This window comes from Pollachius pollachius (assembly GCF_949987615.1).
Source record: "Pollachius pollachius genome assembly, chromosome: 6".
Classification (NCBI taxonomy): Eukaryota; Metazoa; Chordata; class Actinopteri; order Gadiformes; family Gadidae; genus Pollachius; species Pollachius pollachius.
This window is the reverse complement of record NC_136939.1, coordinates 7,729,626-7,742,948: the sequence shown is the minus strand read 5'-3', so window position 1 is coordinate 7,742,948 and position 13,323 is coordinate 7,729,626. Positions and strand designations below refer to the sequence as shown.

At 46.8% G+C, this 13,323-nt stretch overlaps 1 protein-coding gene across 1 annotated transcript in view; it reads left to right on the top strand.

Moving 5' to 3' along the window:
• Positions 1-13,323, top strand: part of klf8 (Kruppel like factor 8) — a gene marked incomplete at its 5' end in the record, with an annotated part of 30,094 nt that overhangs the window by 3,636 nt on the left and 13,135 nt on the right.

The following is a 13,323-nucleotide window of genomic DNA, read 5'->3' as shown; positions in this document are numbered from 1 at the left end:
GGATTTGCTCCTTCAGGACATGGCTGGTGGTGGTGGTGGGAGTTCCCGATGCTTTGAGGCTGTATTGATATCAGTTGTAGTTCATTGGTTGGGGTAGAGAGAGAGAAGGGGAGAGAGAGACCTGGTTTGCCACAGAGGTGGGAGGGGTTTGCGTTAAAGTTTTATGGTTTTTCTGTCAAATCAATCGTGTGTTCTTTGCCGCCGCGTGTTCTTGAGAATAGTAGGAGGATAAATAACTGTTAGACACTTTTGATTGGCTTTTATCCCACAATACAGTTGAATGGAGAAAAATGAGATTATTTTTGCTTGAAGAACCAAACAACTTTCCTATATATATATGTATGTATGTATGTATGTATGTATGTATGTATGTATGTATGTATGTGTGTGTGTATATATATATATATGTATGTATGTATGTATGTATATATATCTTGAAATTGAAGAAAATATGGCTAGGCTTGGAAATAACATAGTGTTAAGTGACCCAAAAATGGTTGCCTTAAAGCTTATTGATTGAAGCTCCAAAGTGGATTAATAATAGGGGTGTAATAAACTAAACTGAAAAGGGTGTGTGTGTATGTGTGTGCGAGCGTGTGCACGTGACTTCAAAGTGCAACGTCTTGGGAGCCCCTGGAGTAGGTGCCCCGACTCATTTGTTTCATGGGACCCCTGCTGGCCAGGCATTGGCTCCTTACACTCTAGCTGGGGGGGGGGGGGGGGGGGGGGAGGGGGGGGGGGGGGGGGGGGGGGGGGGGGGGGGGGGGGGGGGGGGGGGGGGGGGGAGTAATGTTTCTACTTCTGAAACCAGCAACCCCAGGCCAACTCGGTCTCCAGCGAGGAAGTAAAGAAGGCAAAAGCAGATCAAACCATTCCGAACATTGGCTCATGATTGACACTATATCCGAGTAGAAGGAAAATATGCAAATTGTCTTGACATTGTGCAACATCTTTCAACTGCTGTTGTGGACAGGCCTGTACTAGAGACCAGATAATTGCTGTCATTAATTTGGGGCTTACGCATCAAATCGGACTCATGGGAAAAAACAGATTCAACACCATTATCATAGTATAAGTAAAACAAAACTAAATCCTAATGTGTGCATCCTATAAATTAAAATAAACATAGCATTTTGAAATATCTGTTTTTTCTTTCTTCTTTTCATTTAAGAAAGGAAATTCCAGCGCATTACAACTAGTTACAATTCATTATTGCATTTTGAGCCAACAGCTTTGTGATTAGTTTTAGCTCATTATTCCTTCATGTTGGTCCACCAGGCAACGCAGAAAGCCTTATTTGGGCAGAACATTTATTTCAGACTTGGGTGGTCTATTCCAACATTCTGATACCAAAATGTTCAGTGCTATCATGTTATTAACAGAAAGTCTGAGCGAAAAAAAAGAAAAGAACAACTTAGGCTTAATTTAAAGCGCTGCGGTGGGTGATGGTGTCACCAAGTGCCTTGCTTCAGTGCGTCGGTCCTGACTACCCTCAGGCAGCAGGACTATTTATAGAGCCACAGCAGCACAATTTATGTGGAAGTCAGAATAAAACGGAGCTAGGCCGGCCATGAAGGCTAGCTGCTTGGATGAGGGGTTGAGGTTTGGGCTGTATGAGCTGGTAGGCTAAAAAGGACTGGCTGATGGATCAATGGGCTGTTGGTTTGTTCAACAAGTTGCCTCTAGTCAGCTATTGTTGTGTTTTTGTGAGCAGCAGGTTAAAGGTTGGACTATAGTTGTCCGTCTGGTCTCTGGACTGTTATGCTGAGTTGGAGTCCTGTCCCATGAAGCATTGGTTTCTAAAGCGACACTTTTTAATCCAAATATTTGGCTTTGTGTTTGCTGCCATGTGGAAGACGAAATAAACTGAATTAACAGACAAGTGGGGGTGTGGGTGTAGCCTCTGAAATCTTAGTGAAGCCAACGGTCAGTGGAAAAACTCCAGACCGGAGCAACCTGTCAGGCAAAGTACACGCGTAACAACACACCCCTTGAAATAATCAGTGGTTCACTATGTAATGCGACAATTATTTTCAGGTCCAACTTGTATGTTTATATTGGGTGTGGAAATAGAAATATTAAGAAACAATCTTAACATGTTTGACATGCTACTTCTAGATGGATCCTAAAGGATAATATCGGTTTGGGTAATTGAGCCATCGTGACCGCCTCTTCCCCTGGCTTCACTAACACATTCTTTACCAATATCACCTGTCAGAATGACTTCCTTGTGCCAAATCTGCATAAAAAACATTTGCATGCAACAAACCTAATCAACAGCGGTAGATGATTCAGTCACCAAGACCGGTATTGTCGGTTCAACTTGTATTTAACCAGTCTCTCTGTGGTTCCATCTATGACCCATTAGAAACAACTATGTGATTGCTCATCGCCATTGGTCCGGCTCTGTTAGCTGGCTGCTTCTCAGTTAGGTTCTTTGCTTGCTACAGCATTACAGTTTTTTTTTTTTATTCTTTTGCTTGGATTAGACCTCGCAACCTGACACTTTTCAATAGCCTTAAAGACGAGGGCTCTTGGTCATTGCAGGTGATTTCAGACCAAAGTTGTAGTTACTTTTACAGTGAATCACACAATTGACTGAGCGACTTAAAATGAACTGCTGGCTCAATGTACTGTAGCTGTTTCAATATTGTTTGATATTCCAGTCCCTAGTTATGATGGCTCAATTGACATCAGCTTGAGCACTGCACTAATCAGAATCATGGATATGTTTGCCTTTTAAGCCTGAGGTCAGCGAAATCCATGCCTACATATTTCTTCACATCATGGAATGTTTGCTTAACGTCAGAGGATATAGGTTAGATTGTTTTTGTTGAAACAATTGGCAATCATTTGGGGTTAGCTAAAAAGCTGTGGAAATCTGCACAGAGACAGATGGTTAAATTATTGTGTGCTGCTTCAGGAAGAAATTAACTTCCCTTTTATGGGAGTGTTCGTTTGTGGCTGTCAATATTTCCGACGTTAGGCAACTTGGCATCTTTCCTTAATTGAAGGAAGTGATTACAAACGTCTATGACTTGGTTATCATCTGCTCTGGCAGCCTGGCAATCCGCAAGTCTTCGGCACGACTGAAGCTAGTTAATGTGAAACTGTAACCATATCCATGATTTTTGCCTGCTTTGACGTGACTGATCCATTTGTCATTCTGGCATTTTAACTTTACCCCTGTTTGATAGGAATTGCTTGCCTTGTGTACGCGGCATAAATGTGTCTACACGCCCTTAACTTACTGTGTTCTTCATAATTTCTACGGCTCCGCCCTCTTGTCAGCTGGCTAGATCGCCTCATTTTAAAGGCTGTCTTACTGGCTGGTGTTCCAGCAGCTGGTTGGTTCGTCATGGGTCTTGTCGGGTGAAGCGCTGGGAACAGAGAACGGAGGGCCTGCTGTTTGAGGGCACATGCCTCGCATATCCTGCAGTAAACAATACTTCCCCTAATACTAAGGACCAAGAGTTCGGTTGACATGGAGGTCAGACGGCTGCCGACAGTGAGTCATGTGAGCGGTGGCTTAGGAACTGAAATAGTTTTGGTGGTGTGGAACCACCACAGATTTTACCCTGGAGGCAGAGAATGTTAATGCGCTATGAACCACGAACGAATATCGCACATTCATACCTCCACTCTATCCATCTTTTCTATTGTCTCTGCCCTTTCTCTGCCACACGTCTTCAAAGCATCTCTCCTGGCACGGGCCATCTTGAGATACGTTTGAAGAGTTGGCCTCTTTGCTGCCTCACGGCTATTTGCTGGCGGTCTGTGTACTCTGCAAGTGCCGTTTGTAGGACAGTTATTGAATGGCCAAAAATAGCGTCTTTGGATTGAAGTGTGATTCGATGACCTATGTAATATTTGCATCGGATGGTTCTTTTTAGTCTTCCAATACTTGGATGTAGGCAGCAGAGTGGTGCATGCAACAGTGCGATAACTCAGAACATACACCGATAGGATGTTGTTGATCCTAATTTAAAGTTTCCCCCAAGCCACAATGTTTCAAGTAGGTAACACACCGACAGCCCCCAATAGCCACTCCAAGTAACAATTAAGTAATTGAACCCAGAGGTCATGAATTTATTCATTTCTGAAGCCAACTGGGATCTCATTGCAAGGGTAGACTAGCCAGAATGCCATGACAGCCTGTCGTGCTACAGACCACCATTCAATCTTCTATTTCATTTATATTCCACAGCCATGAGAAATTTATATTATGCTTCTGACAGTTTGTTCTGCATCTAAATAGGAGCTAATTCTAGCAGGGAAAACCTCCTTTGTTTCCCGGGAATATCAAGATTTCTCTCATCATTGCCCATATCCAGATGCCTGGTGCAGCAGCTCCCTTTCTGCTGGTGTTTTAACTCCTGCAGTTTTAGCCCAAATCCCCCCAAAACCCAAGATACGCCATGGAACCACCATATGGCTCATCAGATTTATTCACAGACTGGATTTCGATGGCAGATGATGGAAAGAAACGGGGCTGCTGTTCTGTTGTTTTAGTAATGTTTTTTTTTCTACTTAAAACAAGTAATGGCTCGTTTTATCTCCTTATGCCACATTTCAAGTCGCTTTGGCCAAGTTTACTTCTCCCTTTTGAAACTACACAGAAAACAGCCCGACCCCCCCCTCCTATCATTATTTATGGAGATTCCCTGCAATATTGAGAGATGTTTGACCCAATCATGGTATTGCCTTGAGTGTCCAATTAACAGCTTATAATTACTAGAGTAGCCTACTGATAGGGTGGGAGTTGCTTGGCATACACTGTGTGTGTGTGTGTGTGTGGGTGTGTGTGTGTGGGTGTGGGTGTGGGTGGGTGTGTGTGTGTGTGTGTGGGTGTGGGTGTGGGTGTGGGCGGGTGTGATGGCTGGATGGTTGTGTGGGGGGAGGATTAGGGCGTGTGTGTGTGAGAGAGGTGGAGCTCTATTGGATTTGTCACCAGATTCTTCCTGGGGGGGAGAGGGCCTCTTATGGGTGGAGGGCTTGGATACCAGATGAGAAGACATGCTTCACTTTGAACTGTACAGGAAGTGCATACAACTTCCCCTCGGTAAGAGATGGAGGGGGGTGGGGGGGGACAGAGGGAACCAAGCGAGACGGAGAGAAATAGTAGTATGTAGCTGTGTTTGGGTGTGTCGTTTGTGGTGTGTTTCGAACAAGGGTTCACAGAGGCTGTGTGTGTGCGTGCGTCCGTGTTTTTATGTATGTGTCTACTAGCATCACAGGTTCACACACCCTCATTGGTTGGCTGGTGTTCTCGCAAAAATCTCTGTGACATACCGTGTGTGTGTGTGTGTGTGTGTATGTGTGTGTGTGTGTGTGTGTGTGTTGCAGTGACCCCCTACCAACTTGCCACAATCATTAACCAGGAAAAGAATCCCATCACCATGACAACCCCGGCCTCAGTGCCAAAATGGCCACATTGGAGAGGACGAGAGAGACGGGGGATTGAGAAGGGTGGGGCGGTGGGTGGGTGTGAGTGGTGCCTTGCCGGTAGAATAGCAAATTAGTTCACGCTCACAACTAACCATGGATGTAGAGCAATGTGTTTTGTGTGTGTGCGAGAGGTTTTTTTCGCCAACAAGTCGAATCACACAAGTAAACATGTAGTGTGAGGTATGTTGGGCGTCTTTGATCCGAAAACCCTGAAGGTTTCCACCAAAGCACTAGAGCTTCCTCCTTGGAGGCTGGAAGCAAACAAGGCCAATACCAGGTGAGGAAGGAGTGTCTTCCAGGGAATTGGCGGGCGGGTCTTGGGCAATACCTCAGAATAAGAAGGTCTGTGTGTGTGTGTGTGTGTGTGTGTGTGTGTGTGTGTGTGTGTGTGTGTGTGTGTGTGTGTGTGTGTGTGTGTGTGTGTGTGTGTGTGTGTGTGTGTGTGTGTGTGTTGATAATAACAGTAGTCATAGAGAAAGGGAAGTAGTGTATAGCCTGCCTCTGTGTGTGAATAAGTAAGGGTGTCTGCGTTTGTTTTTGGCACACGTGTGGTTAAGCCTGTGCAAACACAAGGACATGGGATAGTGTTTGTGCTTGTGTTTGAGGTTGGATGCGGCCGGAGTGCTATAGATTAATTGTTAGCTTTAGTAAAGCGTTCAAACACAACTTCAAGCATTGGATGCTGAAGCCCAATGCATACTGGTATTAGCAGTTTGTTTGTGGTTATACTAGGTTTGTGTGTGTACTTACATACCCGATGTATTTCTAGCTCTCTCTTTTTCTTCTTTCTTTCTTTCATTATGTTTCTTTTTTTCTTTCTTTCTTTTATCTCTGTCTGTTTTTATCAGTTTGTCCCTATGCACATATGGTTAATCTCCTTCTGTTTTGTTATTACCAGTTTATCTCACTATTCTGTGCTCTAATCAGACAGGCTAACATTGCGCAACTTCATCACCTTTGAACCTTTAACCCCGTGGCCCTACCCTATGGTGTTATCCTTATTGGTCAGCGTCGGCTCCCCAGGCCCCTCCCTTTCTCCCTCCCCTGGCCCCTCCCTCCCTCCACTGGTGGTGGAGTTGTCCATGGTTCAGCTGGCTTGTGTGTTTTGCTGTGTTTGCTTGAGTTAGCTTAAAGTTGTAGGATGAAGGCCACTTATATATATACAGGTATACAGATGACTCGTGTGAGATTGAGAAGGTTGTTTGTGCCGGGCTCTGGGCACTGGGGTGAGGAGAGAATTGAACCATCAACCCTGATGGTGTGGGGGGCGGAAAGTGTGTGTGTGTGTGTGTGTGTGTGTGTGTCGCCAGAGGGGTCTGTGAGTCAGACCATGTCCTCTTAAAGGGGCAGGCGGAGCGTCGTCCCTCCTTAGCTGTGTGTGTGTGTGTGTGTGTGTGTGTGTGTGTGTGTGTGTGTGTGTGTGTGTGTGTGTGTGTGTGTGTGTGTGTGTGTGTGTGTGTGTTTTTTGGGGGGGGGGGAATCAGGGGAGGAATGATGGGAAAAGTGGGAGGAGTAAAGGGAGGGTAAGGGGGAAGAGACGGAAGGCTGCCAGGGAAAGAGGAAGGTCACAGCTGTGAGTGTGAGAGTGAGAGGGACAGAGAGTGCTATGTCATCAATGTGAATGAATCGATACCACACATTTTCTAAAATTGTGAACTATAAATATAATATAATCTTCCCAGGACTGGGAAACCGAAAGTAAACATGCCTGAAGCCCAAACAGAAGTGGATGTGCAAGCAACCATTTTGAAGCAGGAATATTGTCTGGCTTCCGGCAAGCAAAGGCGTGGCTCGGATAGTGAGGTATGGGCTTTATAAAGGGTGAGAGAGAGAGAGAAAGGCGTGGCCTTGGAGAGTTAGATTATGCTTCATAAAGGAGTGCGAGAGAGGCGTGGTCTTGGAGAGTGAGATTAGGCTTCATAAAGGAGTGAGAGAGAGGCGTGGTCTTGAGAGTGGGGTATAGGCTTTATAAAGGGTGAGAGAAAGGAGTGGCCTAGGAGAGTGAGATTAGGCTTCATAAAGGAGTGAGAGAGAGGTGTGGCTGTGAGAGTGAGGTATAGGCTTTATAAAGGAGCGAGAGAAAGGCGTGGCCTTGGAGAGTGAGTTATAGGCTTCAGAGAGAGAGAGAGGCGTGGTTTGGAGAGAGAGGCGTGGCCTGGGAGAGGGAGAGGCGTGGCCTGGGAGAATGAGCTATAGGCTTCATAAAGGAGCGAGAGAGAGGCGTGGCTGTGAGTGAGCTATAGGCTTCATAAAGGAGTGAGGCTGAAGCGTGGTCGTGAGAGTGAGGCCTTGTAGAGTGAGAAATAGGCTTCATAAGGGGTGAGAGAAATATAAATATATAGAGAGAGAGAGAGAGGACACAGGCATGACCTGAGAGGTATAGGCTTTATTACGGGTGAGAGAGAGAGAGGACACAGGCGTGGCCAGAGAGGGCGTGTTATAGGCTTTATTAAGGGGTGAGAGAGAGCGAGAGAGAGGAAGAGGTGTGGCCTGAGAGAGTGAGGTAAAGGCTTTATAACGGGGTAAGAGAGGCGCGTGGCCTGGGAGAGTGAGGCAAAGGCTTAGTAAAGGGGCAGGAGAGAGAGAGAGAGAGAGAGAGGACACGAGCTTGAACTTTGGGTCACAGCGGCATACACCACCACCGGTAAATATTAGCCCTTGACCACACACACACACACACACACACACACACACACACACACACACACACACACACACACACACACACACACACACACACCAAGCATTATTTTCTATGCATTTGGCCGCGTAGACACCCCCGACCCCAAAGCACACACACACTCCTACACACATGCTTACATTCAGGTTGGAGGCTTTCAGATAAATAATGTTTTCCAGGTGTCTTTCATGTTGGCATGGGGCCCTGAGTGAGCTGAGGAGGGGTGGGGCTGGGCTGGGGGTGGAGTTGGGTGGGGTAGCAGCTGTCGGGGATCCTAAGCCATACTTTAGGTTTCAGGCGGTCCTGCCACCTTCAGCAAGCTACCTCTTCTTTTTCTCTATGGTCTCTCCTCCTCTTCCTCCTACTCCTCCCCCTCCTCCCTATTATCTGTGTCACTTAATGAATTGGCTCTGTGTGTGTGTGTGTGTGTGTGTGTGTGTGTGTGTGTGTGTGTGTGTGTGTGTGTGTGTGTGTGTGTGTGTGTGTGTCTGTGTGCGCCTAAAGGACTGCAAGGGCTCTGGTTACATAAGTTGTGCAATATTTTGGAATCCATTGGAATCAGGCTCCGGACCATGTAACGGTCTGCACACTCACAATCTCGTTTTTGCTCTCTGGCGTTGCCTCTGTTTGTGTGTGTGTGTGTGTGTGTGTGTGTGTGCGCGCTTGCGCATGTGCGCATGTGCGTGTGCTGATTTGTTATTGGCTCGTCCTTTCGTCTCCTCTTTCCATTTCCCTTCCGGCGGCTGCCTTTTCTGATGGCATTTGCCATTCACCATTCTAGCACTCTTTCAGCTTATCTCCCTAGTGTTGCCCCCCAACCCGGACCCCTGCTCTGTGAGGGTCTGTGATCTGGCCCATGCGAGCACTGGCAGCTGTAATGATCCTCCTGGCCCGGCCCACGTGTTGATACACGAAGCGTGTGTGTGTGTGTGTGTGTCTGTGTGTGTGTGTGTGTGTGTGGAGGGCTCTACATCCATGTGTTGTTGGAAAGCATGAAGGGTTAAGGTGTGTGTGTGTGTGTGGGGGGGGGCCCCCGGGGATTACCCCCCGCCCTCACCTCGAATGTGAGACCCCCGCCCAGTTTAAAGTTGTTAGGGTCAGCCCTTGGTGATCTATGAAGTGCACTTCATCTGCGAGGTACATTAAGTGTCCATATTGATTGGGTTTATTGATGGCGTGATCGTAACATTAATACCCCAGGGGCCGGCGTTCTGTGCCTCAGTGTGCTTAGAGATTATGAATGAAGAGGATGTAGCTGTGCATTCAACAGTTTACTACTTGTTTGTATCGTATGTATGTGTGTGTGTGTGTGTGTGTGTGTGTGCGGGGCAGGCAGTTTGAAAACATTCTTCGAACATTACGTTGCGTCCAAAGCGTTTTCATGCACACTCATGAATGACACTAACTGGGAATAGACTTTACCATGACCCCGATGACGTATCTGACAGACACGACAGGCATCGGGCTGAAGTGAGCTTACTCTTATTGGCTGACTTCCTGTTGACCTTAACCGTACCCTCATTTGTTCATTTGTCTCTCCTCGGATGGCTGGTGATCTATCACGTTTCCGGCCGGATCCTGTCAGAAGCAGTACGTTTTTAGATGGTGCGATGTATCAGGTGTTCGGGAAATGCTAAATTGTTAAAAGATGCGTGGGGTTTGTTGTGATACTGCAGGTTGCCGGCTCCTCCCATTACCAGCGACCCCTGCGGATTAAAACAATCCCAACGTTGTCTCCACAGAACGACCATTTCAGGCTTGTTGTCGACACTTATGAAAGGGATCCTCCTGAATGATGTTTTGATTTATGTCGCTATTTATTTAGCTTTCATCCACTGCATTGTTGGCGCAAACTGTACCCTACAAAGTGGCGCCACACACACACACACACACACACACACACACACACACACACACACACACACACACACACACACACACACACACACACACACACACACACACACACACACACACACACACACACTGCAGGAGGTGGGTCTGTAACGCAGAGTGGTGCTGGGGTGTCCCCTGTGTGCTTGGGGGCCGCTCGTGTGCGTTTGGAACCTCTGCCTTTTTCTCATAAAAAAATTGGATTCGGCAGCAGCGATATAATACCATCAACTTGAGCGTGAAGCGGCTGTGGTTTGTGGTACAGAACAGTTGGCTTTCATGTGTTCCTTTTTTTTTTCCTCCAGCTGAGCCCCAAATATATGTATGCATGTGTGTGTATACGTGTGTGTGTGTGTGAGTGTATGTGCGTGTCGACTGGGTGGGGCGTTCAGGATTGCGTGGTGAAATTACTGTGTTTCTTTGGACATGGGTGTGGGCATGTTTAATAGTTTTGTTGTGTGTGTGTGTGTGGTCCCACATTACGCACGCACGCACGCACGCGCGCGCACTAGTACGCATGCATATACATACAGTCACACAGCGCCAGAGGGATTGGGGTGTGTGCAGGGTGGAGGGGGTGGAGTAGGAGAGTGCACTGACCCAGATAGAAGTCCCTCTGTCACACCCTCTCTCTCTCGCTCTCTCTCTCTCTCTCTCTCTCTCTCTCTCTCTCTCTCTCTCTACACACACACACACACTCTGCCTCTACCCCTTTCACTCTCTCTCCTACACTCATCTCTAGCTCACTACAGCCTCACTGTGCCCTCTCTTTGCTTACTCTCCTCTCTCTCTCTCCCTCTCTCTCTCTCTCTCTCTCTTCACTTTCTCACCCCTTCGTGCACCCTGCCCCACACTCACACGCACTTGCACGAAAAGAGAGAGAGAGAGAGAGAGAGAGAGAGAGAGAGAGAGAGAGAGAGAGAGAGAGAGAGAGAGAGAGGAGAGAGAGAGAGAGAGAGAGAGAGAGAGAGAGAGAGAGAGAGAGAGAGAGAGAGAGAGAGAGAGAGAGAGAGAGAGAGAGAGAGGGAGAGGCAGAGGATCTAATTAAATGAACGCTGTGACTTATGACATGAACATCTTCTTGGGGGGGGGGGGCACATCTTTAATAAACCCACTGATGCTGAATTCGTAGTTAAAGACAGCACTGAAACATCAACGGACGGCTACCGCGGTCGGCGCCGCGCTCCTGCTGCGTAAGGAGAACGGGCGAGCCGGAACAAAACACCAGCAGAACAAGGGTCAGCCCAAACGAATTCTGGTCTTATCGGTTGGAGGATTAAACCTTTTCATGTCAAGTTGTCCATACACAAAGTCAGCTGCTTAGAGGAAGTTAGGGGGATTATCATCCAGTGTTTGGCAAAGCCGCTGAACCTGTGTACATGCGCTAACAAGAAGGTCAAAAGGTGGTGCGTGTTTGTTTAAACTGACATATGATATGTAGGTCTAATCTTCCTTTTATTTATCTGATTATTAGCGAGATAAACGCGCTAGACTGCTTGGCAGTCTTCCTCTTTCCTCCACCTCCTTACTCTCTCAGTGTGCCTTCCCCTGTCGCTCCCAGTTAATATTAGTTGAAAGAAAATGCGTTTCAAGGCCAGAAGTGAATTGGCAGCCTGTTGTTTCGGTAACATAAGGACTCTTCATCTGATTGGGATCTTATTTATGACTTAGTCAAAAGACTCCTTTGAGTGGCTTTCAGATCTTTGACTTACTTCAGTAATATGGCGATTCGATGGATTGTGTTGCGATGCAGGCTATATATGCGGGGGAGGGAAACATTACGATTATTGGGTGTCGTGGATTGATTTAGATGTAATAAATAGTTATGATCATAATTAAGAAAGACATTGGAGCTGATTGAAAACACTTTCAATATCTAATTTCCACCTAGTTGATCCGTGGTGTTCATAGCCTTGTTATTTAGCCCTCCTGAGATGGGAGCCAGATGTCACACGACTGAGGAGATGGGTTGAGGAGGTGGGTTGAGGAGGTGGGTGGATGGAGGAAAGGAAGTAAGTTCCTGATTTTTATCTCCAGCAATGAGCAGGGAAATTAAACCATTCCGCCACCAAGGGAAGTCACAGTCCTAACAGCACACCCGTGTCTGGCTGATTGGGAAATTTGGAATCTCTTTAGCATCTCTTTGGCTTGATGGTAGGGCTTCACTGTCGCCAGCCGCCAGCAGGCTAGCTCCCTGGCTCACGGCTGGCTGTATGTTAGCCCCACTCAGAGCTGTGTTACCTTTTGTTGTTTAGAAACACACAGGGAGTTCTTTCTGCCAACAATAGGACGGGAATGTGTGTGTGTGTGTGTGTGTGTGTGTGTGTGTGTGTCTGGTGTTCTGTATGTGTTACACGTGTTTGGTGTGTTTCTTCATTATCCGTGTGATGAATATGTGTTTACGTTTTCTGTTTGTTCTGCAGTGTTTTTATATTAAATATGTGGCATGTGTGTTGGTGCACATTTGTGTGTTGCATATGTTTGTCCACGTGTGTATCTTGTTATGTGGGTTTGGTGTGTATTTTGTTATGCGTTATTCGTGGTGTGTTATGTGTCTGTATCTCGATGTTTGTGTGTACTTTGTATTTCATTGGAGAAAGATTGGTGTGTGCGTGTGCGTTTGTGTGTGTGTGTGTGTGTGTGTGTGTGTGGGAGGGGCCGGGTTTCCAGCCACACCCAGGCCTATGGGGGAGGCCACACCTCGATGTGGAATCCACTGGAGCTGGGTCACATGTCACCCCTGCCCTCGGCCCCTCCCCCCACACGCACACAGCTCACTACATCTCCTCTCATCTCGCTTCGTTTGCCCCCCCTGCCCTGGTATTATGAGTGGTGGTAGTTTAGTCCTTTTCTGTGTAAACTTTTGAACCAGTGGTCTGTTAATGTAGCACTAATGAGTTTAAGCCGTGTTATGTGATTATGTGGTTTCTGTCTACTGTATTTGGGGGGGGGGGGGGGGGGAAAGGGCTGAACAGTTGGTTCCATTGATGAGTTCACAGGATTTTGTGTTAATGTCATGAGCGCACAGAAAAGCAGGCACACACACATACACACACACACACTGTACTGTAGCTGTGTATGCCAACAGGGATGTCTATCTCCAAGCCTTCAGTTACAGTATATGGTTGAAGTTTTGTGTGTCTAATGGAAAAATAAGATTGGAAAAGAAGACTTGGATTTAAAAAGAACTGAAAGCTCATTCTGCTGTTAGTTTAAAGCCTACCTCTCTCTCTCTCTCTCTCTCTCTCTCTCTCTCTCTCTCTCTCTCTCTCTCTCTCTCTCTCTCTCTCTCTCTCTCTAAA